Consider the following 27,161-nt stretch of genomic DNA (forward strand, 5'->3'; position numbering starts at 1 on the left):
CATTTTAGTGGAGAAGGTGTGGGTTGGGGTTCACTCAAGTCCAGTATTTGTATTGGACTGGTTGGTGGAGGGGAGCTGTACACCCAAAAGCAAAAGTACCATCATAAATAAAATTAAGGTTGCACCCAGTTTAGTTGTCGTTGTCGTGGTTTTCCTTGTGATGTTGTTGTTGCTGTTAGCCAGTCTGGTTGGCAGACTACCCACCAGCATGGTGGGATAGCATTAATATTAATAATTTTTAATTAACTTCATAATAATCATAACAAAAGAGCGTTCTTAGCCTTAGACCACTAACTGCCACATACAACAAATCCAAGTATTGGCCATAATAATGTTGAATTTATTTGACTTATTTTTAATGGAAATAAGTGGAGGAAAATGACAACAACTAAAATGCCTTAAGCTACATTCTTCATAAACAGCGCTTGAATGAAATTTGAAAATGTCTCAAAATTGGTTTAAATGTTGCTATTAGCTATTTGAAAGGTAAGTTTGAGTGGGAGAGGCTCCCCCATTTTTAAAGGCGTGGATTTTTTTTTAATATTTTTTAAAGACGTAGATTTTTTAAATGTTTTTTTTTTTTCAAAGACGCGGATTTTTTAAATGTTTTTTTTTCAAAGACGCGGATTTTTTAATTTTTTTTTCCAAAGACGTGAATTTTTTAAATATTTTTCAAAGACGTGGTTTTTTTAAATATTTGTTCAAAAACGTGTATTTTTTTAAATATTTTTTCAAAGACGTGGATTTTTTAAATATTTTTTCAAAAACGTGGATTTTTTAAATATTTTTTCAAAGACATGGATTTTTTAAATATTTTTTCAAAGACGTGGATTTTTTAAATATTAAATTCAAAGACGTGGAATTTTTAATAATTTTTTTCAAAGACGTGGAATTTTTAATAATTTTTTTCAAAGACTTGGCTTTTTTAATTATTTTTTTCAAAGTGATTGCACATTAAATCAAAAATTCTACCTTAATCCATTCAATCTTAAAATAATTCCCTCAATTCCCCTCTAAACTCATTTTCTAATAAGTTCACAAATTTCTGCATCATTAAAATGTCTCAACTAAAATATTGCAGAAATAAAAATAAAACACCAGCCGTCTCACCTCATGGCCATCCAACCTATTAACCACATTATCTGTTAGACTATCTAGCAGCATAAAATGAGTTGCCACCTTCTGTTACCAGATCTCCAAGAGGATAAGGTCTTAACAACAAAGTCTATTCCATATTTATTGACCAGTTTTAGTTTAAAACCTCCCACAACAATCATTGTCATCATCAACGCCAACGCCATTTGACATAAGAAGGCTCAACAACAACACCGACACCATCAGCAAAAAACCTATCTAAAAGACAATTACTGCCACTAATACCAGGTGTTGTTTAGCCGGGGAGGATACCTTGGCCAACATGGAGCACGTGTTGGACGCCAATGAACAATAAATGCGTTTCAGATACAAAAATTTACACACAATTTTCTTTTGCCAAGTTGGGGGTTTTTTTTGTTCTACGTTTTAAGTAAATTATGGCTAAAGCCCACGACACAAATTGGTTTTGTAAAAGAAATTCATACCCCCCTCCACCACCGAGTTTTTTAGTTATTTAGAAGTGCAAAAAATAACTAGAAATTTAGTTCTATGCTGAAGAGCGGGGAGGAAAACTACACTGCTAAGGGAAATTACCTTTCGTTACATTCGTTTTTTAACGAGACTTGTTCATCGGGATCAACAACAAACGGTAATCGACTTGCTAAATCACAGGGGGAAAGTAATGATAAGCCTTAATAGTATCAAGTGTAATACAGGGGCAAGGCGAGCGACGAGTGGGTGTTAGCCATCCAGAATGCTTGAATGCCAATATAGAACATGGTGGCATGGCAGAGCATAAACGAGGACAAATTGTAGAACTGTGAAATGAAACAAAACTTCAATTGAGCTTAGCATTTAAGCGTGAAATAAAAACGAGAAAAAATTAAGGTATGGCACTGAATAAGGACCAGCGAACAAATAAGCTAGAAATAGAAGAGGTAATGAAGAAAAAAAACTTCAAAGACGTGGATTTTTTAAATGTTTTTTCTTTAATAAACGTGGGTTTTTTAATATTTTTTTCTTCAATAAAGGTGGATTAAAATTTTTTTTTTTTTTTTTAAATAATCGTGGTTTTTTTTAAAATATATTTTTTCTTCAATAAACGTGGATTTTTTAATTATTATTTTTTATTTTTCAAAGACGTGGATTTTTTAAATATGTTTTAAACATTGTTTTGAAAGAAGTGAATATTTTAAATATTTTTTAAACATTGTGTTGAAAGACGTGAATATTTTAAATATTTTTTAAACATTGTGTTGAAAGACGTGAATATTTTAAATATTTTTTCAAAGGCGAGAATTTTTAAAATATTTTCTCAAATCCACGCCTTTGGATTTGAAAACAAAGTTTAAAAAATCCACGTCTTTGGATTTGAAAACAAAGTTTAAAAAATCCACGTCTTTGGATTTGAAAACAAGTTTAAAAAATCCACGTCTTTGGATGTGAAAACAAATTTTTAAAAATTCAGGTCTTTGGATTTGAAAACAAATTTTAAAAAAATCCACGTCTTTGGATTTGAAAACAAATTTTAAAAAATCCAAGTCTTTGGATTTGAAAACAATTTTTAAAAAATCCACGTCTTAGGATTTGAAAACAAATTTTAAAAAAATCCACGTCTTTGGATTTGAAAACATTGTTTGAAAAATCCACATCTTTGGATTTGAAAACAAAGTTTGAAAAACCCACGTCTTTGGATTTGAAAACAAAGTTTGAAAAATCCACGTCTTTGGATTTGAAAACAAAGTTTAAAAAATCCACGTCTTTGGATGTGAAAACAAATTTTAAAAAATTCACGTCTTTGGACTTGAAAACAAATTTTAAAAAAATCCACGTCTTTGGATTTGAAAACAAATTTTAAAAAATCCAAGTCTTTGGATTTGAAAACAATTTTTAAAAAATCCACGTCTTAGGATTTGAAAACAAATTTTAAAAAATCCACGTCTTTGGATTTGAAAACAAAGTTTGAAAAATCCACATCTTTGGATTTGAAAACAAAGTTTGAAAAATCCACATCTTTGGATTTGAAAACAAAGTTTGAAAAACCCACGTCTTTGGATTTGAAAACAAAGTTTGAAAAATCCACGTCTTTGGATTTGAAAACAAAGGTTGAAAAACCCACGTCTTTGAAAACAAACATTAAAAATCCACGTCTTTGGAAAAAATGCTTAAAAAATTTCGTCTTTGAAAACAAAGTTTAAAAAATCCACATCAGTGAAAAATATTCAAAAAAATTCACGTCTTTAAAAAAAAAAATAGAAAAATATTTATCAAATCCACGTCTGAAAAAATAAGTAAAAAATTCACGTCTTTGAAAAAAATTTAAAAATTCACATATTTCAAAAAAAAAAAAAAAAAAAACTCAACGTCTAAAAAAAACGTTTAAAAATTCACGTCTTTGGAAAAAAAAACGTATAAAAAAATTCACGTCTTTGGAAAAAAACGTATAAAAAAATCCACGTCTTTGGAAAAAACGTTAAAAAAAACGTATAAAAAAAATTCACGTCTTTGGAAAAAAAGTATAAAAAATCCACGTCTTTGGAAAAAACGTTTCAAAATCCACGTCTTTTAATTTTTTTTTTTCAAAAATTCACGTCTTTGAAAAATTTTTTTCAAAAATTCACGTCTTTGAAATTATTTTTTTTTCAAAAATCCACGTTTTTGAAAAACATGTTTAAAAATCCACGTCTGAAAAAAAAACATATTTAAAAATATTTTTTCAAAGACGTGGATTTTTTAAATATTGTTCTCAAAGACGTGGATTTTATAATCATTTTTAAATATTTTTATTCAAAGACGTCGATTTTTAAAATAATTTTTAAATATTTTTTTTAAGACGTAATTTTTTTTATAATCATTTTGAAATATTTTTTTTTCAAAGACGTCGATTTTTAAAATAATTTTAAATATTTCTTCAAAGACATGAATTTTTTAAATATGTTGTCAATGACGTGGATTTTTTTAAATTTTTTTAATATTTTCTTTAAAGATAATTTTTAAATATTTTTTAAACGCGTGGAATTTTAAATAAATTTTAAATATTCAAAGATATGGATTTAAAAAAAAAAAATTAAATATTTTTCTCAAAGACGTGGATTTTTTAAATATTTTTTTAAGACGTGGATTTTTAAAATAAAATTTAATTATTATATTTAAAAGACGTCGATTTAAAAAAAAATTTAAATATTTTTTCAAAGACGTGGATTTTTTAAATATGGTGTCAATGACGTGGATTTTTTATATATTTTCTTTAAAGATAATTTTTAAATATTTTCTTTAAAGATAATTTTTAAATATTTTTTAAGGACGTGGAATTTTAAATAATTATAAATATTTTTTAAAGACGTGTATTTTTTAAATAATTTTTACATTTTTTTTCAAAGATAATTTTTAAATATTTTTTAAAGACGTGGAATTTTAAATAATTTTTAAATATATTTTTTTAAAGACGTGGATTTTTTAAAGAATTTTTAAAAACTTTTTTCAAAGACGTGGACTTTTTAAAATAATTTTTAAATACTTTATTCAAAGATGTGGACTTTTTAAATAATTTTTAAATATTTTTAATTATTAATTAATATTGTTTCCAAGGCGTGCATTTTTGAAATATTTTTTGCCAAGACATGGATTTTTTAACTATTTTTCAAAGACGTGGATATTTAAAATATTCTTTTCAAATATAATTTTTAAATATTTTTTTTAAAGACGTGGATTTTTTAAATATTTTTTTGAAGGTAATGGATTTTTAAATATATTTATATAAAAGGCATGGATTTTTAAATGTTTTTATCCAAAAAGAAGATTTTTTAAATATTTTTTTTCAATGTCATGGATTTTTAAAATATTTTTGCTAAGATCTTGATTGTTATATATACTTTTTAAAGTCGCGGATTTATTTTAAATATTTTTTTCAAAGACATGGATTATTTAAATATTTTTTCAAAGACGTAGTTTTTAAAAAAATATTTTTTCAAAGACGTAGATTTTTTAAATAATTTTTTCAAAGACATGGATTTTTAAATATTTTTTTCAAGGACATGGATATTTAAATATTTTTGTCTGAAGATGTTTATTTTTAAAATATTTTTTCAAAGTCGGGGATTTTTTAAATACTTTTTTCAAAGACTTGGATTTTTTAAATATTTTTACCAAAGACGGGGATTAATAAATTAAAAAAATTAAAGACGTGAATTTTTAATTTTTTTTAAAGACGTTGATTTTTAATTTTTTTTAAAGACGTGGGTCTGTTAATTTTTGTTATAGCGTGGATTTAAAATTTTTTTAAAGACGTGCTTTTTTATTTTTTTTTTTCAAAGACGTAGATTTTGCAAATATTTTTCAACTATTAGGATTTTTTAAATATTTTTTAAAGGCGTGGATTTTTTAAATATTGTTTTAAGGACGTCGATTTTCAAAATGTTTTCTAAAGACGTGAATTTTTAAAATATTATGTTTAATTTTAAATTTGTTAACATTTTTTTCAAAAATGTGAATTTTTTCCAATTTTTTTTTAAAGACGTGGGTGGGTCTGTTAATTTTTGTTAAAGAGTGGATTTACAATTTTTTTAAAGACGTGCTTTTTTAATTTTTTTCAAAGACGCGTATTTTGGAAATATTTTTTCAAATGTTTGGATTTTTTAAACATTTTTAAAGGCGTGGATTTTTTTAAAAATTTTAAAAAGGCGTGGATTTTTAAATATTATTTTAAGGGCGTGGATTTTTAAAATGTTTTGTAAGGGCGTGGATTTTCAAAATGTTTTCTAAGGGCGTGGATTTTCAAAATGTTTTCTAAAGACTTGAATTTTTAAAATATTTTTTTAATTTTAAATTTGTTAAAATTTTTTTCAAAGATGTGGATTTTTTCATTTTTTTTTAATTTTTAATTTGTTTTATTTCAAAGACTTGGATTTAATTTAATTTCAAATGCATGATTTTTTTAAGTTTCGGTCTTCTGTATGTAGCAGACGATTCAAAAGCCTTTCCCAAAATTTTTGCTGGGTTATCCCGCATCCATAACTCCATACACATCAACTAATAACTGTTCGAATTTAAGTTGCAAAAAATTAAGTAGACTTGGGAATACAAATGTCCAGTTTTAATATGGTCTAAACAAAAACAAAAAATCGAAATGCTCTCATTTAAGGGTCTATTATTATTTGGCTAACCAGCCGACCGACCCATTGGCAAAATCGAAAATCATAATCATCACCATCAGCATCAGCATGGCTATCGAAAGTGACCTTTTAATTTAACGGTTGTTTTTGTTTTCGATTTTTTTTGTTGCTTTTATTCGTTTAAGGCTATTAAGTTCTAATGTTTAGTATGTTGTTTTTTTGCGTTGTTACTTAATTCCACCATTTTCGCATGAGCTACCTTTGTAGTGAAAAGCTGGCCAAAAAATTGTTTCTTCGTTTATATTTTTTTCTGGGGAAAATCCAATCAATTCGATAAGGTTTTCCGGTCTTCTTGTTAATTTTCTTTTCATTTTCGTTTTAGCTCGCTTTCTTTTTTAATTTTGGGTTACATATCAAGTTCAAATGGGGGATGACGGGCCAAACATGCTGAGGAAGGGTGGGTGTATAGTGGCCATCCACACACGAAGAAGCAGAGTATTCGATTTCTCGCAAGTGATGTGAATTTGTAACAAGATATTTTCACATATTTTTTTTCTGGTTCTTAGACTGCCTGATATGAGTGATTTTTTAAGTAGTTTTCATATTTTGTTGTTTTTGTTTTATTGGCTGTCCAAAAACGAAGGCTGGATATATTTTAGATGAACATTTTACAAAGGATAGATGGATGGATGGACGGATAGATGGCAGAATTTTGATATTTATAAGCTGGCGTTAAGTTTGCCATAATATTTTTATAGTCTTGAGATGAAAACAACAAAAAACATAAATATATATATGGATTTTCACTTAAATATAGAAATAAATATTTAGACAACTTGCCAAATATGTGAAGAAGGCACAAAAGGAAGCAAAAATAATGAAATTTCCCAAACAATTATTGGAAACAAAGTAATATTACAGTCTATTTCAGAAGGTATTACGAATTGTCAGATATGTGGAAGTAATTTTCAATGCTGGTGGCTTAAGAACATCACATAATCCACTGTTTTGTGGTAAGGTTCATTGGAAGTGTATACCGAAAGAAGAAGTTTATTTTACAAGCAGCTTAAAAATTCCAATTGTTATTATGGTGTTTATTTTTAGGCTTAGAAGTGCTTGGCCTAAATTTATGTAGGGTGAGCAGAATAAGAAGATCATCATGCGATTGAAAAATATTTTTGAAAAAAGTCAACGCATGATGTTTTCCTTGAAAAATATTTTTAAAAATCAACGCATAATGATTTCCTTGAAAAATATGTTTTAAAAAATCCACGGTAGATGTGTACCTTAAAAAATATTGTTTAAAAATCCACGGTAGATGTGTACCTTAAAAAATATTGTTTAAAAATCCACTTTGACAAATATTAAAAAATATTTGTTTCTAAATTTGTAAAAGTGGATTTAAAAAAATTAATGTTTGTCAACGTGAATTTATTAAAATAAAAAATATTTTTCTCAATATTTGTTAACGTGGATTTTTTAATAAATATTTTTCTCAATATTTGTTAACGTGGATTTTTTACAAAATATTTTTGTCAACGTGAATTTTTCAAAAAATATATTTTTTTCAATATTTGTCAACCTGGATTTTTTATAAAAATATTTTTTCAATATTTGTCCATCTGATTTCTTTTTTTTGTAAATATTTATCAATATTTCTGAACTGAATTTTTTGAAAAAAAATTTTTTTTTTCAATATTTGTCAATATTTAAAAAATAATAATATTTTAAAACAAATAATTTATTAGTGGATAAAGTTTGACATTGTTTGCCAAGGGGTAAGGCAGGGAGGACCAGTTTCGATCCTCGCCACAGAATGTCATCAGTTCCTTTGTTTATTGTTTGTGGATATTCTCCACCGAAGTTATTTTTCAATAACTTCTTCAACAAAAAAATTTTTGTACCCACACATCAATCAGGCGAACTGATGAGAACCTGTGGCGAGGATCGAAACTAGTCTTCCCTGCCTTAAGCCTTGGCGAACAATGTCAAACTTTCTCCACTAGAGAATTAGTTGTTTTAAAGTATTAAAATGTCTTTTTTTAATCCGGGTTGAAAAATATTGAAAAAATATTTTTTTTAAAAAAATCCAGTATGAGAAATATTGAAATATTTTTTTAAAAAAAATCAGTTTGACAAATATTTGAAAAAAATATTTTGTAAAAAACCACGATAACAAATATTGAGAAAAAAAAAATATTTTTAAAAAAATCCACGTTGACAAATATTGAATTTTTTTTTTTTAAATCCACGTTGGCAAAGATTGGAAAAATAATAATAAAGACAATAAATTTTTAAAAATCCAAGTTGACTAATATTGAAACAAATTTTTTTTAATTCAAAATTTAACATTTGGGTTTTTTAAATCCACGTTGACAAATATAGAAAAAATATGAGAAATATTGAAAGATATTTTTTTTTAAAATTCAGGTTGACAACTATTGAAAAAAAAAATATTTTGGAAAAAATCCACGTTAACAAATATTGAGAAAAAAGATATTTTTTAAAAAAAGTCCACGTTGACAGATATTGATTTTTTTTTAAATCCACGTTGGCAAAAATTGGAAAAATAATAATAAAGAAAATAAATTTTTAAAATTAAATTTTTTTAAATCCACGTGGACAAATATTGAAAAAATATTTTTTAAAAAATCCATGTTAACAAATATTGAGAAACATATTTTTTAAAAAAATCCACGTTAACAAATATTGAGAAACATATTTTTTAAAAAATCCACGTTGACAAATATAGAAAAAAAGTACTTTTTAAAAAATCTACTTTGACAAATATTGAAACAAAATATTTTTTAAAAAATCCACTTTGACAAAAATTGGAAAAAAATATTTTTTTTTAAATAATAATAAAGAAAATTATTTTTTAAAAATCCAAGTTGACTAATATCGAAAATAATATTTTTTTTTTTTTAAATTAAAATTTGACAAATATTCAAAAAATCCAAGTTGCCAAAATGTTTTTTAAATCCGAAATAATACAAATACAACATACTTTTTGAAAAAATTCACGTTATCAAACTATTTTTTTTTAAATCCACGTTGACAGAATATTGTGTTAAAAAGTTAGGTATACATTTATTGAAAAAAAAATATATATATTTTTTTAAATTCACGTTGACAAATATTTGTGAAATTACTTTATTTTACATCCACATTAAAAGATATTTATTGCTTTCTTTAATACATTTGAAAAATAAAAAAAAAAATTAAAAACTCCACGTTGGCAAAAATTGGAATAAAATAATAATAAAGAAAATATTTCTTAAAAATTCAAGTTGACTAATATTGAAACAAATTTTTTTAATTAATGTTTTTGATTTTTAAAAATGCACGTTGACAAATATTGAAATTTTTTTTTTTAAAAATACACGTTACAAAATATTCAGGAAAATATTTTCTTTTAATAATCCGCATTAACAAATATTGAGAAAAAATATTTTTTAAAAATTCCACGTTAACAAAAATTGGAAAAAATATTTTTTTAAAAAAATCCACGTTGACAACAATTGGAAAAAATATATTTTTTAAAAATTATAAAGAAAATAATTTTTTAAAAATTCAAGCTGACTAATATTGAAAAAAATATTTTTTTTTAAATTAAAATTTTACAAATATTGAAAAAATTCAAGTTAAAAAAGTATTTTTTTTACAATAAAATATAATTTCTGAAACATATACAATATACTTTTTGAAAAAAATTCACGTTGTCAAAATATTTTTTTTTTTAAATCTACTTTGAAAGAATATTGTATTAAAATGCACGTATACATTTCTTGAAAAAATATAATTTTTTAGATTCACGTTGACATATATTGAGAAAATACTTTATTTTGAATCCACATTAAAAATATTTTTTTTAAATCCACTTTTAAAATTTTTGAAATTTTTTTATTTTTTATCAAATTTGTGTTGAAAAAAATAAAAAAATCCACGCTGACAAATATTGGGAACATATTTTTAAAAATATCCACCTTAAAATTATTAAAAAATTATTTTTAAAAATCCGTATTGCAAAATATTGAAAAAAAAAAATAGAAAATCCAAATTAAATAATATTGAAGAATATATATTTTTATAATCCACGTTTAAAAATGTTGATAAAATATTTTGTTTTAAATCCAAAATAATAAAAATGCAAAATACTTTTTGAAAAAAAATTCACGTTGAGAAAACAATTTTATATATTTATTGAAAATTCACGTTGACAAATATTGAGAAAATTCATTATTTTAAATCCACATTAAGAAATATTAAAGAATATATTTTTTTTAAATCCACTTTTAAAATTTTTTTTATCAAATTTGTGTTGAAAAAATAAGAAAAATCCACGTTGACAAATATTGGGAAAATATTTTTAAAATATCCACCTTAATATTATTGAAAAATTATTTTAAAAAATCCGTGTTACAAAATATTGAAAAAAAAAATCCAAATTAAAAAAATATTAAAAAATATATATTTTTATAATCCACGTTAAAAATTTTGATGAAATATTTTTAGAACCTAAAAAATTATGTGGAAAAATATTTTAAAAAAATCAACGTTGACAATTATTGAAAAAAAAAATACTTTTAAAAAGTTTAAACGTGGATATTTTTAAAAACCTTTGAAAATATTTAAAAAATATTTTTTTAAGAAATCCATGTTGCAAAATTTTGAAAAAAAAACAGAAATTCCAAATTGATAAATATTGAAGAATATATATGCACTTTTAAAAATATTGAAGAAATATTTTCAGAAAATCCAAATTGAAAAATATTAGTGAAACAATTTAAAAAAAAAAATATTCAAGAAATTATTATATAAAATCCAAAATCAAAATATCTTATTTTTTTATTTTAAATCCAAATTAATTAAATTGAAGAATAATAAATATTATTAAAGAATAATATTTTTAAATCCACGTTTAAAACTATTGAAAAAAATTAATCCACTTTGATAAATATTGAAAACGTGTTATTTAAAAATCTACGTTGATGTTATTTGAAAAAATGCTGATGGTATTTGAAAAATATTCCACATAATGTTCCTGGGTTAGGACATGAATTTTTTATTAGTTTTTCAAGGAAACTTCTTTTTTCTGATCCAGTCCAATCAAATCTGATCCCGTTCAATTCAAATTGTTTAAGAAGAATTACGGTTTTATTTGGACATAACATTTTTTGTAATCTAAATGCCATATATTTTTCATTGCTAAATTATTTTTAAATCTCTTCAATCTCCACGTTATTTTCATAATTTATTAATAATAAAATCCGGAGGAAAGCACTACAGGTTATTTGGTTTCATTATTGTTTTTTTTTTTTTTTTTTTTTTTGAACTAACCACACCACCATCGTCGCCTACTTCACAGCTGATCTCCGGCGTCGTCGTCACATTATCATTAACAGGAAGATGAGCAGGCGACGTGTGATGATGCTACAAAGCAGCGCGCATAGTAACCACAGCTGCTGTGTATCCCAACATCACATTGCGTACGTCGTTCGCCATATTGTTGTGTTCATATGTGAATGGATGATGTGGATGCTGCTGCTCCAAAACATCATAGTTCCTGATGTTTGGCTTAAAGGCACAACTGCTGGGGTAATTTAATATATCACGTTCGGTGTGTCATGCAAAGTAACCAACCAAAAACTATGAATGTGAGTAGTGAGAATATGCGAAACAATGTAGTCGCCACGTAGGAGCAGCCAACAACAACTAACTGCATGAAAGAACAAAGAGCTAAAGGATGAGCATTTTTCATAATACCTGCAGGCAACTTAATATAAACAAGGTAAAAAATAGTGGTTTCCATAGCGGTTGGCTGCTGGTGGGAAAGATTGGAGGGAGGGGGCGGGAGTGAGCAATTTTTAGTAAACTGTGAGGATATTGGTTATAGTTTGTTGTTGTAAGGATAGATTATGGATCCATGGAATTATTTGACAAAATATATCAATAAAATATTTTTTCAAGTACCATAACGTGAATTTTATAAAAAAATATTTTTTTCAAAGGCCATCATCGTGGATTTTTTTACAAAGTTATATCAAAAATTCACATTTTTGAAAAAAAAAAATATTTAAAAAATCCAAGTCTGTGGAAACAATATATGAAAAAAAAAATATTTTAAAAATCCACATCTTCGAAAAAATGTTTAAAAAATTCACGTCTTTGAAAAAAATATTTAAAAAATCCACGTCTTTGAAACAAATATTTAAAAAAATCCACGTCTTTGAAAAAAATATTAAAATAAATAATAAAAAAATATTTAAAAAAAAAATATTAAAATAAATAATAAAAAAATATTTAAAAAATCCACGTCTGTGAAAAAAATATTTAAAAAAAAATCCATGTCTTTGAAAAAAATATTAAAATAAATAATAAAAAAATATTTAAAAAATCCACGTCGTTGAAAAAAAAAATATTTAAAAAATCCACGTCGTTGAAAAAAATATTTAAAAAATCCACGTCGTTGAAAAAAAAATATTTAAAAAATCCACGTCGTTGAAAAAAAAATATTTAAAAAATCCACGTCGTTGAAAAAAAATATTTAAAAAATCCACGTCGTTGAAAAAAATATTTAAAAAATCCACGTCGTTGAAAAAAAAAATATTTAAAAAATCCACGTCGTTGAAAAAAAAATATTTAAAAAATCCACGTCGTTGAAAAAAAAAATATTTAAAAAATCCACGTCGTTGAAAAAAAATATTTAAAAAATCCACGTCGTTGAAAAAAAAAATATTTAAAAAATCCACGTCGTTGAAAAAAAAAATATTTAAAAAATCCACGTCGTTGAAAAAAAATCTTTAAAAAATCCACGTCGTTGAAAAAAAAAATATTTAAAAAATCCACGTCGTCGAAAAAAAAATATTTAAAAAATCCACGTCTTTGAAAAAAAAATATATAAAAAATCCACGTCGTTGAAAAAAAAATATATAAAAAATCCACGTCGTTGAAAAAAAATATTTAAAAAATCCACGTTTATCAAAAAAGATATAAAATATCCACGTCTTTGAATAAAAATATTTAAAAAAATCCATGTTTTTGAAAAAGATATTTAAAAAATCCAGCTCATTGAAAAAATTAGTTAACAAATCCATTTCTTTAAAAACAATATTTGAAAAATGCACGTACTTTGGAATAAATATTTCAAAAATCCACGTTACTAAAAAGTGTTTTAAAAAATTAATGCCTTCGAAAAAATACTTAAAAAATCCACGTCTTTGAAAAAAAATATTTAAACGATCCACGTCTTTGAAAAAAATACTTAAAGATCCACGTCCATGAAAAAATATTTAAAAAATCCACTTTTTTTTGGAAAAAATATTTGACAAATCACGTCTTTAAAAAAGAATATTTAAAAAATGCACGTACTTGGAAAAATATTTTAAAAATTCACGTTCGTGGAAAATTTTCTTAAAAGTCCACGTTCTTGGAAAAATGTTATTTAAAATAATCCAATCTCATGGAATAATCTTTAAAAAAATCCACGTTTCTGGAAAGATATTATTCAAAACAATCCACCTATGGAATAATATTTTTTCCATGAACGTGTTTTTTTAAAAATATTTTTGAACGTCTTTACTCAGAAACAAATATTAAAAAAATCCTAGTCTTTACTAAAAAAACAACAACGTGTAAAAAATCCACGTCTTTACTCAGAAAAAAAAATATTTAAAATATCCACGTCTTTACTCAGAAACAAATATTTTAAAAATCCTAGTCTTTACTAAAAAACAACAAAGTTTAAAAAATCCACGTCTCTCAGAAAAAAAATATATTTAATAAATACACGTCTTTACTCAGAAAAAATATTTAAAACATCCACGCCTTTACTAAAAAAAAAGAAAACAAAAATATTTAAAAAATCTACGTCTTTACTCAGAAAAAAATATTTAAAAAATCCACGTCTTTACTCAGAAAAAAATATTTAAAAAATCCACGTCTTTACTCAGAAAAAAATATTTAAAAAATCCACGTCTTTACTCAGAAAAAAATATTTAAAAAATCCACGTCTTTACTCAGAAAAAAATATTTAAAAAATCCACGTCTTTACTCAGAAAAAAATATTTAAAAAATCCACGTCTTTACTCAGAAAAAAATATTTAAAAAATCCACGTCTTTACTCAGAAAAAAATATTTAAAAAATCCACGTCTTTACTCAGAAAAAAATATTTAAAAAATCCACGTCTTTACTCAGAAAAAAATATTTAAAAAATCCACGTCTTTACTCAGAAAAAAATATTTAAAAAATCCACGTCTTTACTCAGAAAAAAATATTTAAAAAATCTAAATCTAAACTCAGAAAAAATATTTAAAAATCCTCGATTGATCCCAGATAAAAAATATTTAAAAATCAATGGTTGAACCCAGAAAAAAATATTTAAAAAATCCACGTCTAAACTCAGAAAAAAAAATTAAAAAATATCGACTGAACTCAAAAAATAATATTTAAAAAATCCACGATCATGAAAAAATATTTAAAAAATCCACGTTTATGGAAAAAATATTTAAAAAAATCCACGTTTATGGAAAAAATATTTAAAAAATCCACGTTTATGGAAAAAATATTTAAAAAATCCACGTATGAACTCAGAAAAAAAATATTTAAAAAATCCACGATCATGGAAAAAATATTTAAGAAAATCCACGTCTGAACTCAGAAAAAAATATATTTAAAATTCCCCGATCATGGAAAAAAATATTTAAAATTCCACGATCTTGAAAAAAATATTTAAAAAAAAATCCAAGTTCTTGAAAAAATGCCCGTCTTTGAAAAAAAAATTTAACTAATCCACGCTGATGGAAAATATTTAAAAAATTCACGCTTGTGGAAAAATATTTCAAAAATCCACGTTTATAGAAAAATAAATTTAACACGTTTAAAATTTTTTCATTTAAGTGTTAATTTACAAATATATTTTTTTTAGTAAATTTTCATAAAAAAAAACTCGAAATTTAAATTAAATTCATTTTAAGAAATTTAAATGTTTGTGGCCAAAAACGAGTGCCCACGACTTTTGTGTGTTACAAGTAGGCGCTGATATTGCATGGTGCATACTTTAAGGCTACGTGTTAAAGTACACTCTTAATAACATCAGCAATGAAAACCCTATCCATATCATTGACGTGATGCCATTAAGAAATAAGAAAATCAAATGAGGTCTCCCCCTTACCTTCATCCCATCATTTCCTTTATATTTAATTTTTCAGATCTCATATTTTTGGATATTGCATTTCATAAAATCATTTTCATGTTCTTTTCATTCACCCTGAATGAATGGTCTTGGTTGGACTTTGGTGGTATTAAGAAAAAAAGCAAAATGTCGAAATATATATTTTAACACCACTCGTGTGTTTGTAAATAATCTTAAAAATTGAACCCTTTTAATACGCATAGCCGCCTGCCTGTTGTTTCAATAGCCGGTCGGTCGGTCGTTTGGTCATTTGAATTGTATGTAGCCTCTTTTTGTCCCTGTCTTTATTGTTGGTGTTGCTTTTTTAATGAGGAAAATACGATATATAAAAAGATCAAAAATAGTCAACCCACAAGCAATACATATGACAATAATACCATGCAGCTTAATAAAGTATCAACGTTATGGCCTGGATTTTTTTCTTTTTTATTTATCTTTTGTAAGCGAAAGAAAGGCTTATAGTGGAGGAGAATGATAGAAATTCAAAAGCTAAATCTATACGTGAAGGAAATATATATGTAAAGGAATGGCCCCAGGAGACAATTTTCGTAAATGGTTCTAAAGATTGGAAGCTCCTAATAAGTCACCAAGGTAGCGATTCTAATGCCTGATCTCCGTAGTTCGTAGCATGCACATTTTTAGTTTTTTTTTTTTAATTTATTCATCACTCTTCTTTGAATGTACCCCTTTCTTATTAGCAGCACCATAAATAAGTTCAGTCAAAAGATAGTTTGTATTCATTTTGGTCTTTATTTCATTCACATTTGTCAGTCTGCTGCTGGGCTAGCCTGCCTGGGTCTCTGCCTTCGCCGTGCCTGCTTGCCTACCAACATATTTGTCTGATTTACTTAATATTCTCAACAATACGTGGAGCAGCACTGGCATAAATATTATAATTCCTGTGTATTTCTCTGTCGCTCCTGTATTCTGCCCGCTCTGTACTATTCACTGATTGTGCCAACATTTCCATAAGAAAAATAAATCAACTTTAATCAACTCAAAATGCAGTAGCCTACAAACAAATACCAACAGCAGTAGCTCCAACACCAACAACAAATACAAAAAGAAACAAATAACACTCAGGCGACATAAAAAGCCAGATGTGTTTCCAAAGTGGGTTTTTGTGCGATTATTGAAATGAATAAAAATAACCCAAGCCAAGCCACATAGTTTTGTCTTTATGGCGGGGCAAATGAGACATCTACAATAAATTTTAATAATTTTTTTTTCTTTAAAAATATTACAATGTGTTGCAAGAGCCTCTAAATAACAGCAAACATAACAAAATCGTAACAAATTACATTTACTCTAATAAATATTCAATTCGATGACAAACATCTGATTTATATATGAAAGTTGATGATATGTGCGTGGCATACTTTAAGGCGCAATAAATTTTCTTCAAGCCGCCACATACCCATCCGCGTTTATTGGTCTGAGGATGGGTGAAAAATATTCATTAAAAAATCCACGTTTATTGGTCTGAGGATGGGTGAAAAATATTCATTAAAAAATCCACGTTTATTGGTCTGAGGATGGGTGAAAAATATTTATTAAAAAATCCACGTTTATTGGTCTGAGGATGGGTGAAAAATATTCATTAAAAAATCCACGTTTATTGGTCTGAGGATGGGTGAAAAATATTCATTAAAAAATCCACGTTTATTGGTCTGAGGATGGGTGAAAAATATTCATTAAAAAATCCACGTTTATTGGTCTAAGGATGGGTGAAAAATATTCATTAAAAAATCCACGTTTATTGGTCTGAGGATGGGTGAAAAATATTCATTAAAAAATCCACGTTTATTGGTCTGAGGATGGGTGAAAAATATTCATTAAAAAATCCACGTTTATTGGTCTGAGGATGGGTGAAAAATATTCATTAAAAAATCCACGTTTATTGGTCTGAGGATGGGTGAAAAATATTCATTAAAAAATCCACGTTTATTGGTCTGAGGATGGGTGAAAAATATTCATTAAAAAATCCACGTTTATTGGTCTGAGGATGGGTGAAAAATATTCATTAAAAAATCCACGTTTATTGGTTTGAGGATGGGTGAAAAATATTCATTAAAAAATCCACGTTTATTGGTCTGAGGATGGGTGAAAAATATTCTTTAAAAAATCCACGTTTATAGGTCTGAGGATGGGTGAAAAATATTCATTAAGAAATCCACGTTTATTGGTCTGAGGATGGGTGAAAAATATTCATTAAAAAATCCACGTTTATTGGTCTGAGGATGGGTGAAAAATATTCATTAAAAAATCCACGTTTATTGGTCTGAGGATGGGTGAAAAATATTCATTAAAAAATCCACGTTTATTGGTCTGAGGATGGGTGAAAAATATTCATTAAAAAATCCACGTTTATTGGTCTGAGGATGGGTGAAAAATATTCATTAAAAATCCACGTTTATTGGTCTGAGGATGGGTGAAAAATATTCATTAAAAAATCCACGTTTATTGGTCTGAGGATGGGTGAAAAATATTCATTAAAAAATCCACGTTTATTGGTCTGAGGATGGGTGAAAAATATTCATTAAAAAATCCACGTTTATTGGTCTGAGGATGGGTGAAAAATATTCATTAAAAAATCCACGTTTATTGGTCTGAGGATGGGTGAAAAATATTCATTAAAAAATCCACGTTTATTGGTCTGAGGATGGGTGAAAAATATTCATTAAAAAATCCACGTTTATTGGTCTGAGGATGGGTGAAAAATATTCATTAAAAAATCCACGTTTATTGGTCTGAGGATGGGTGAAAAATATTCATTAAAAAATCCACGTTTATTGGTCTGAGGATGGGTGAAAAATATTCTTTAAAAAATCCACGTTTATTGGTCTGAGGATGGGTGAAAAATATTCTTTAAAAAATCCACGTTTATTGGTCTGAGGATGGGTGAAAAATATTCTTTAAAAAATCCACGTTTATTGGTCTGAGGATGGGTGAAAAATATTCTTTAAAAAATCCACGTTTATTGGTCTGAGGATGGGTGAAAAATATTCTTTAAAAAATCCACGTTTATTGGTCTGAGATGGGTGAAAAATATTCTTAAAAAAATCCACGTTTATTGGTCTGAGGATGGGTGAAAAATATTCTTTAAAAAATCCACGTTTATTGGTCTTAGGATGGGTGAAAAATATTCTTTAAAAAATCCACGTTTATTGGTCTGAGGATGGGTGAAAATATTCTTTAAAAAATCCACGTTTATTGGTCTGAGGATGGGTGAAAAATATTCTTTAAAAAATCCACGTTTATTGGTCTGAGGATGGGTGAAAATATTCTTTAAAAAATCCACGTTTATTGGTCTGAGGATGGGTGAAAAATATTCTTTAAAAAATCCACGTTTATTGGTCTGAGGATGGGTGAAAAATATTCTTTAAAAAATCCACGTTTATTGGTCTGAGGATGGGTGAAAAATATTCTTTAAAAAATCCACGTTTATTGGTCTGAGGATGGGTGAAAAATATTCTTTAAAAAATCCACGTTTATTGGTCTGAGGATGGGTGAAAAATATTCATTAAAAAATCCACGTTTATTGGTCTGAGGATGGGTGAAAAATATTCATTAAAAATCCACGTTTATTGGTCTGAAAATGGGTGAAAAATATTCATTAAAAATCCACGTTTATTGGTGTGATGTTGGGTGAAAAATATTCATTAAAAAATCCACGTTTATTGGTGTGATGTTGGGTGAAAAAATTAATTTAAAAAATCCACGTTTATTGGTCTGAGGATGGGTGAAAACTATTCATTAAAAAATCCACGTTTATTGGTCTGAGGATGGGTGAAAACTATTCATTAAAAAATCCACGTTTATTGGTCTGAGGATGGGTGAAAAATATTCATTAAAAAATCCACGTTTATTGGTCTGAGGATGGGTGAAAAATATTCATTAAAAAATCCACGTTTATTGGTCTGAGGATGGGTGAAAAATATTCATTAAAAATCCACGTTTATTGGTCTGAGGATGGGTGAAAAATATTCATTAAAAAATCCACGTTTATTGGTCAGAGGATGGGTGAAAAATATTCATTAAAAAATCCACGTTTATTGGTCTGAGGATGGGTGAAAAATATTCATTAAAAAATCCACGTTTATTGGTCTGACGACGGGTGAAAAATATTCATTAAAAAATCCACGTTTATTGGTCAGAGGATGGGTGAAAAATATTCATTAAAAAATCCACGTTTATTGGTCTGAGGATGGGTGAAAAATATTCATTAAAAAATCCACGGTTATTGGTCTGAGGATGGGTGAAAAATATTCATTAAAAAATCCACGGTTATTGGTCAGAGGATGGGTGAAAAATATTCATTAAAAAATCCACGTTTATTGGTCAGAGGTAGGGTGAAAAATATTCATTAAAAAATCCACGGTTATTGGTCTGAGGATGGGTGAAAAATATTCATTAAAAAATCCACGGTTATTGGTCAGAGGATGGGTGAAAAATATTCATTAAAAAATCCACGTTTATTGGTCAGAGGTAGGGTGAAAAATATTCATTAAAAAATCCACGTTTACTGGTCAGAGGATGGGTGAAAAATATTCATTAAAAAATCCACGTTTATTGGTCTGAGGATTGGTGAAAAATATTCATTAAAAAATCCACGTTTATTGGTCTGAGGATGGGTGAAAAATATTCATTAAAAAATCCACGTTTATTGGTCAGAGGTAGGGTGAAAAATATTCATTAAAAAATCCACGTTTATTGGTCTGAGGATTGGTGAAAAATATTCATTAAAAAATCCACGTTTATTGGTCTGAGGATGGGTGAAAAATATTCATTAAAAAATCCACGTTTATTGGTCCAAGGATGGGTGAAAAATATTCATTAAAAAATCCACGTTTATTGGACTGAGGATGGGTGGAAAATATTCTTTAAAAAATCCACGTTTATTGGTGTGAGGATGATTGGAAAAATTAGTTTAAAAAATCCACGTTTATTGGTGTGAGGATGATTGGAAAAATTAGTTTAAACAAGTAAGAAAAGCGTTAAGTTCGGTCGGGCCGAACTTTTTATACCCTCCACTACAAATTTCAGCCATTTCGGTGGATTAATGTGGCCACAACCTTCAAAATACCGAAATTCGGAAGGTACCGTTCTATGGGGGCTACATGATGGCGTGGACCTATACCTACAAATTTCTGGGGGAAAGTTTTATAAGCCTAAAGAAGACTTAATACCAAATTTCAGCCATCTCGGTGTGATAATGAGGCTAAAACCTTCAAAATATCGAAAATCGGGAGATATCGTATTATGGGGGCTATATCAACACCTGGACCTATATAAACATTTTATGGTAGAAATGTTTCTTAGCCTCTGGAAACACAAAATACAAAGTTACAACCGATTCTTTGGACAAATGGGTCTAATACATTCAAAATATATTAAAATGACGCGTACTTTATAACGGGCCTTATGTGGGGGCTATACCAAAACGTGGACCTATATAACCCAACTTTGGCAGGAATGTTTTCTGGCCTCTGAAGACACAAAATAACAAATTAAAACCAATTCTGTGGTCAAATGGGTCTAATACATTCAAAGTATATTAAAATGACGCGTACTTTATATGGGACCTTATATGGGGGCTATACCAAAACGTGGACCTATATAACCCAACTTTGGTAGGAATATTTTTTGGCCTCTGGAGACACAAAGTACCAAATTACAACCAATTCGGTGGTAAAATGGGCCAAATATCTTAAAATTTCCTTAAAACGACGACGCGTCACGCGTCATTTTGTATGGGGGCTATACGAAAGCGTGGACCTACATAGCCCGCTTTCAATACCAAAAGTCCTACGTAAATATAACATATTTTCCCAAAATTTCATCAACCTACGTCAATCCGTTCGGACGCTAGAGTGATTTCCACAGACGGACAGACGGACAGACGGACAGACGGACGGACATGGCTATATCGATGTAGAATTGCACGCTGATCAAGAATATATATAGTTTGTGGGGTCTACAATGATTATTTCGAGTAGTTACAAACGTAGTGACAAACTTAATATACCCCCATCCTATGGTGGAGGGTATAAAAATCCACGTTTATTGGTGTGAGGATGATTGGAAAAATTAGTTTAAAAAATCCACGTTTATTGGTGTGAGGATGATTGGAAAAATTAGTTTAAAAAATCCACGTTTATTGGTGTGAGGATGATTGGAAAAATTAGTTTAAAAAATCCACGTTTATTGGTGTGAGGATGATTGGAAAAATTAGTTTAAAAAATCCACGTTTATTGGTGTGAGGATGATTGGAAAAATTAGTTTAAAAAATCCACGTTTATTGGTGTGAGGATGATTGGAAAAATTAGTTTAAAAAATCCACGTTTATTGGTGTGAGGATGATTGGAAAAATTAGTTTAAAAAATCCACGTTTATTGGTGTGAGGATGATTGGAAAAATTAGTTTAAAAAATCCACGTTTATTGGTGTGAGGATGATTGGAAAAATTAGTTTAAAAAATCCACGTTTATTGGTGTGAGGATGATTGGAAAAATTAGTTTAAAAAATCCACGTTTATTGTTGTGATGATGATTGGAAAAATTAGTTTAAAAAATCCACGTTTCTTGGTGTGAGGATGGTTGGAAAAAATCCACGTTTTGTGGTGTGATGTTGGTTGAAAAAATTTATTTAAAAAATTAACGTTTTGTGGTGTGATGTTGTTTGAAAAAATATTCTTTAAAAAATCCACGTTTTGTGGTGTGATGTTGTTTGAAAAAATATTCTTTAAAAAATCCACGTTTTGTGGTGTGATGTTGTTTGAAAAAATATTCTTTAAAAAATCCACGCTTTGTGGTGTGATGTTGTTTGAAAAAATATTCTTTAACCCTCCGTTGGACACCAGAGTCTGGCCAGGCCTTTTTCATTTTATTTTGCATTTTAAACTGGGTTACGATAAAGCTATGAACCTGAGATTCCAGGTAGCTTCATGAAATTTTCTTACCTTTCAAATGAAGGAAACGTGAAGTCAAAAGGATCACCAGAAAAGGAGCTACAAGGATTTTTTGACATACATATCACATTCGTAACACATGAGTCTGGCCAGACCCTAACCATTTTTTATTGAAAATTTTCCGAAATTTTTCTTAAAATTTGATCTTTCCTACATTACTTGACAAAATGAATGCCATTTTATGAAACTTGTCACATTTCACCCTACCATGTCTTCAAAATTGCACATAAAAAGGTCCCAAAGGCAGGATATGGGTTTGAAATCAGTGAATATACCACAACTTAAAAAAATCTCTGGCAAATAGGGTTACACTTGTATTCTAGACAATTAAACACATAACTGGACTAATAAAACTCATTACTTAGCTTGTCCGCTCTTTTTGTAGGGTGGATTGGTCCAAATATAGGATTCTCCACATGAATTATAAGAAAATCCGTAGGATATATGCCTTTATTTACCTCTTGATATCATCGTTATTTCACTGCAATAAGCTGTAAAGTCATAAAATAGACACTCTTCATTCTGAATAATAGGCCAAAACTAAAATATAGTGCTTCAAAATGAAATATACATAGGATTTTTGAGCATAGAGACAAGAAAACTACGAATTTGTTACTTCGTAGGCATACGTCCTGTTTTACCAACTTGATAATATCATTTAAATTTATAGTTTTTCGGCATGTTTTTTGACAAATAAGGATTACTCATTAAAGATTAGGGTCCTTTAAACATATTTTACAACTTTTAATATGAAAATGTTAATTAAGTTTACTAAAAAAATATAAATATTTGTATGGGTCTGGCCAGACTCATGTGTTACGAATATGACAAACAATATTGGTGTCCAACGAAGGGTTAAAAAATCCACGTTTTGTGGTGTGATGTTGTTTAAAAAAATATTCTTTAAAAAATCCACGTTTTGTGGTGTGATGTTGTTTGAAAAAATATTCTTTAAAAATCCACGCTTTGTGGTGTGATGTTGTTTGAAAAAATATTCTTTAAAAAATCCACGTTTTGTGGCGTGATGTTGGGTGAAAAAATTAATTGAAAAAATTCTCTTTTGTGAAGGGATGATGGTTGAATTTTTTTTTTAAATCCACGTTTATTATTGTAATGATGAGAGAAAAAAATAGTTACAAAATCCACGTTTATAGGGCAGAACATGACTCTCCTAATTAGTTTAAAATTTTTGGATTTCAAATTTCGAAATTATATAGAATTATATATAGATCTGATCCCAAGCCAAAATATTTAACTTTACCCTCTATTTAATTAAATAAAATATTAGATCTTTTAATATTGTTTGTTTATTTAATTTTTTATTTCTTTTTTTCTATTTCAGTTAATGTGGGAATTTTCTTCGGGATGACTCAACGCAGTAACCAAGCCGAAGCTTTGTAGATGTTCACATTGATGTGTAAGTATTCTGTTAACCAATAGTCCATATATCTTCTTGGATTCTCATGTTGCTTAAAATTTTCTAAAAAGAGAGAGAAAGCAGTTAAATGAAATAATTAGAAAACCATAAATTTTGAAACCAAGTTTTTGCTTAAATAGGTAAACTATACCTATTATAAAATACATATTTATATAAAAAAATCTGTTGTCGAAAAATTACAACTCTCGACATCCCAGAGTTGAAGTATGAGTATCTAATATGCCTTAATTCTACCCTGGTTAAAAAACAAACTAAAAAAAATTTGATTTGAGTTGATGACCATATAATAGCTGTAATAATATGTATATTTAATTTGAAAACTTTGATATTTTATTTTGTTTTTCTGTTAATGTCTAACTTAATACCTCCAAGGTGTCTGTCTTTATTTTCGGATTTAACACCTTTGCATGAAGCGGAACAGTGCCACAACTTTAAGGAAAAAGTTAATCTGTTGATGTTTTTTCAGTTTACTGTTCTTAAATAAGCAACAAATTGCTAAATAATTTTTACATTTTCCAACAAATCTGAATGCTGCAGTTGCAGATAAAGTTACACACGAAGCAACAGCAGTATTTAAATATTTACTTTAAGTTAACAAAAAAAAAAAAAAAAATAACCGGAATTTTATTTGAGTTTTGCGGATTTTTCCAGCTTCCTCCCATTTTTATTTTATAAACAATTTTTAGTTGTTGTTTGTTATTTTTGTAGAGAAATATAACCATGAAATCATATAACAAGGTTCCTAGTAAAACTTCTATTTTTGCCACTTTTTTTGTTGTTGTTTTTTTCCAGTTCTGTTCCAGGTTTCTAGGTTGAAGCCCCAAACACACAAACTCACAAATGTTGTTTTCTCTCATTTTGTTTAACATTTATCATTGTTGTTGAATTACTTTTATTTATATATTGTAGAAAAACAGCAAATACTTGTTTTATCACCATTTATTGCATTTAACTGTACAATGTGTGTTGGTGTGTGTGTGGGAGTAATTTTTCCCCGAAAAACCTTTCCCGTGCTGCACAATAATAAAAGTTCTTGAAGTTTTATTTTCTCCTGCCACCTTTTTTGCTTCGTTTCTTCTTCTCCTTCCCTTTTTATTCATCTATTTTACCTTGATTTTTTCGGGGGATCCGTATGCAGTATACTAGCCGCCAGTTCAGGAGTAATATAATGTGTGAAACCCCTCCAAAACAAAACTAAAATGCAACACAAAAAGTTTTTTAATTAAGCATATGAAAACTATTGTTTGGTTGTAGTTTTCCTCTCCCCACCATATTTTTTTTCTCAAGTTGTTTTTATGTAATTTTTTTTTAAAAAAAAAAAGAGTAGAACCAGAACTTGTTTCTGGTGTAGGAAAGTGTTGAACATAAATGGTATCCTACGGCTTCCTTTGTGTGTTAAAGGGAAAAATCCATAAAGAATTTTCACTTAAAATTTTTTTCTTCCCTTTGTAGGAAGCCTCCAATCATGTTAACATATTGATCGATTAACCCTAGAAAGTGTCTTCCATATGCTCCTAAAAATTGGTACAAAAAATTCATGTTTAAAGAGCAGAACCTGCATTCCAAATTGCTTTGAAAAAATAAAAGTTTGAAGAAAGGAAAATTCTGTTTAAAATTAGTTTAAAAAATACACGTTTGAAAGCAGAACCTGCCTGCAAAATGGCTTAAAAGAAAAGGTTCCTCCAAATTAGTTTAACAAATTTACTTTTTAAGAGGATATCCTGTCGCTGAAAATTGGTTTAAAAAATTAAATTTTGAAGAGCAGAGCATATCCGTAGAAATTATTTAAGAAAATCTCTTCTTGTTGGTCAAAACATGGTCCCCAAAATTGTTTGAAAATTTAGGAAAATGTTTTACCTAAATGTGTGTTAAAGGGATGTGAGATCAAGTTTCCTACAAGAATTTTTCTCGTTTCAAAAATATTCTCGAATAATATTACTTACTTACTTAGTTGGCCCATTACACAACATTTGTTCCACAGACCGAACTAAGAAAAGATCTCCTTTCCTCTCTGTTTTTCGCATGACTTTTTGGAATACCGCGCCTTTTCATTTCTTCATCCACTTGTATGCTCCATCGAAGCTTAGGCCTGCCGATTCTGCGTGCACCGCCATATGGCATGTATTTATACGCCTTTTTAGCGGGTTCATCATCGCTCATTCTTATGATATAGCCTAGCCAACAATCGACAGCTTTGCGCGTCGACACCATGAATTTGGTCTTTTCGCCGTTTACCGCCAAACCCGCTTTCGCAGCTTCTGCTTCGACCTTCCTAAAGGTATCAGTTACTTCCTTTACTGATCGTCCCATGATGTCTATGTCATCAGCATAGGAGTAACATGTGGCTATTGGTGTAAATTGTGCCATTTCTTTTGACATTTGCCTCTCGTATAACCTTTTCTAGCAGGATGAGGTCACACGAAAGGCTGTCTCCTTGTCTGAAACCTCTTTTGGTACAAAATTCTTCGGAGAGGTTCTTTCCAATTTTAACTGAGGACCTAGTATCAGTTAAAGTCATCTTACAAAGCCGGATGAGCTTTGCGGGGATACCAAATTCAGACATTGCATGGAATACCTTTGATCGGAGGGGACTGTCGAATGCTGCTTTATAATCGACAAAAAGGTGAAATGTGTCGATCTGCATCTCTTGGGTCTTCTCTAGGATTTGCCGCAGGGTAAATATCTGGTCAATGGTGGACTTGCCAGGTCTAAAGCCACATTGGTATGGTCCAATTATTTCGCACAATATCCCTGACACTATCTTATAGGCAATAGGGAGAAGACTTATGCCCCTATAGTTTGAGCATACAGTCTTGTCTCCTTTCTTGTGGACGGGACATAGGATGCTCAGGTTCCAATCGTCTTGTACCCGTTCTTCCTGCCAGATGGTGCTAACTAGCTGACGAATACAACTTATCAGCGCGTCGCCTCCGGTTTTAAACCGGCTGGTAGGCCATCAGCTCCTGCTGCCTTATTATTCTTCAGCCGGTTGATTGCTGTTTTTACCTCATCTTGGCCGGGCGGTATACATTCAATACCATCTTCTGGGATTGGATCTGTGGTATCATCGTCTTCGCTACTATTGGATACCAGCAGATTGGAGAAATGTTCCTTCCATATCCTGAGCACGCTATCTGTATCAGTTACCAGATTACCTTGCTGGTCTCTACAGGAGGATGTGCCTGTACCAAAGCCATCTGTTTGATGTTTCACTCTTTGGTAGAACTTTCGGACTTCATTCTGGCTCCTGTACATCTCGATTTTTTCACACTCCCGCTTTTCCATTTCTCTCTTTTTCTTGCGGAAAATACGTTTCTCTTCTCTCCTTTTTCCCCGATATCTCTCTCGTGCGCT

General features: G+C 28.4%; 1 protein-coding gene across 5 annotated transcripts in view; it reads left to right on the forward strand.

Moving 5' to 3' along the window:
• The window catches only part of Lar (tyrosine-protein phosphatase Lar), a 992,349-nt gene that overhangs the window by 231,983 nt on the left and 733,205 nt on the right, over positions 1–27,161 (forward strand). For all 5 annotated transcript variants that reach the window (XM_073967222.1, XM_073967225.1, XM_073967224.1 and 2 more), the window contains one exon: positions 23,712–23,786. The gene's annotated coding sequence lies outside the window, so the exon portion shown is untranslated. The remainder of the gene's footprint in view (positions 1–23,711; positions 23,787–27,161) is intronic.

The sequence above is a fragment of the Musca autumnalis genome, unplaced genomic scaffold (assembly GCF_047663935.1).
Source record: "Musca autumnalis isolate F117 unplaced genomic scaffold, ASM4766393v1 scaffold_2, whole genome shotgun sequence".
Classification (NCBI taxonomy): domain Eukaryota; kingdom Metazoa; phylum Arthropoda; class Insecta; order Diptera; family Muscidae; genus Musca; species Musca autumnalis.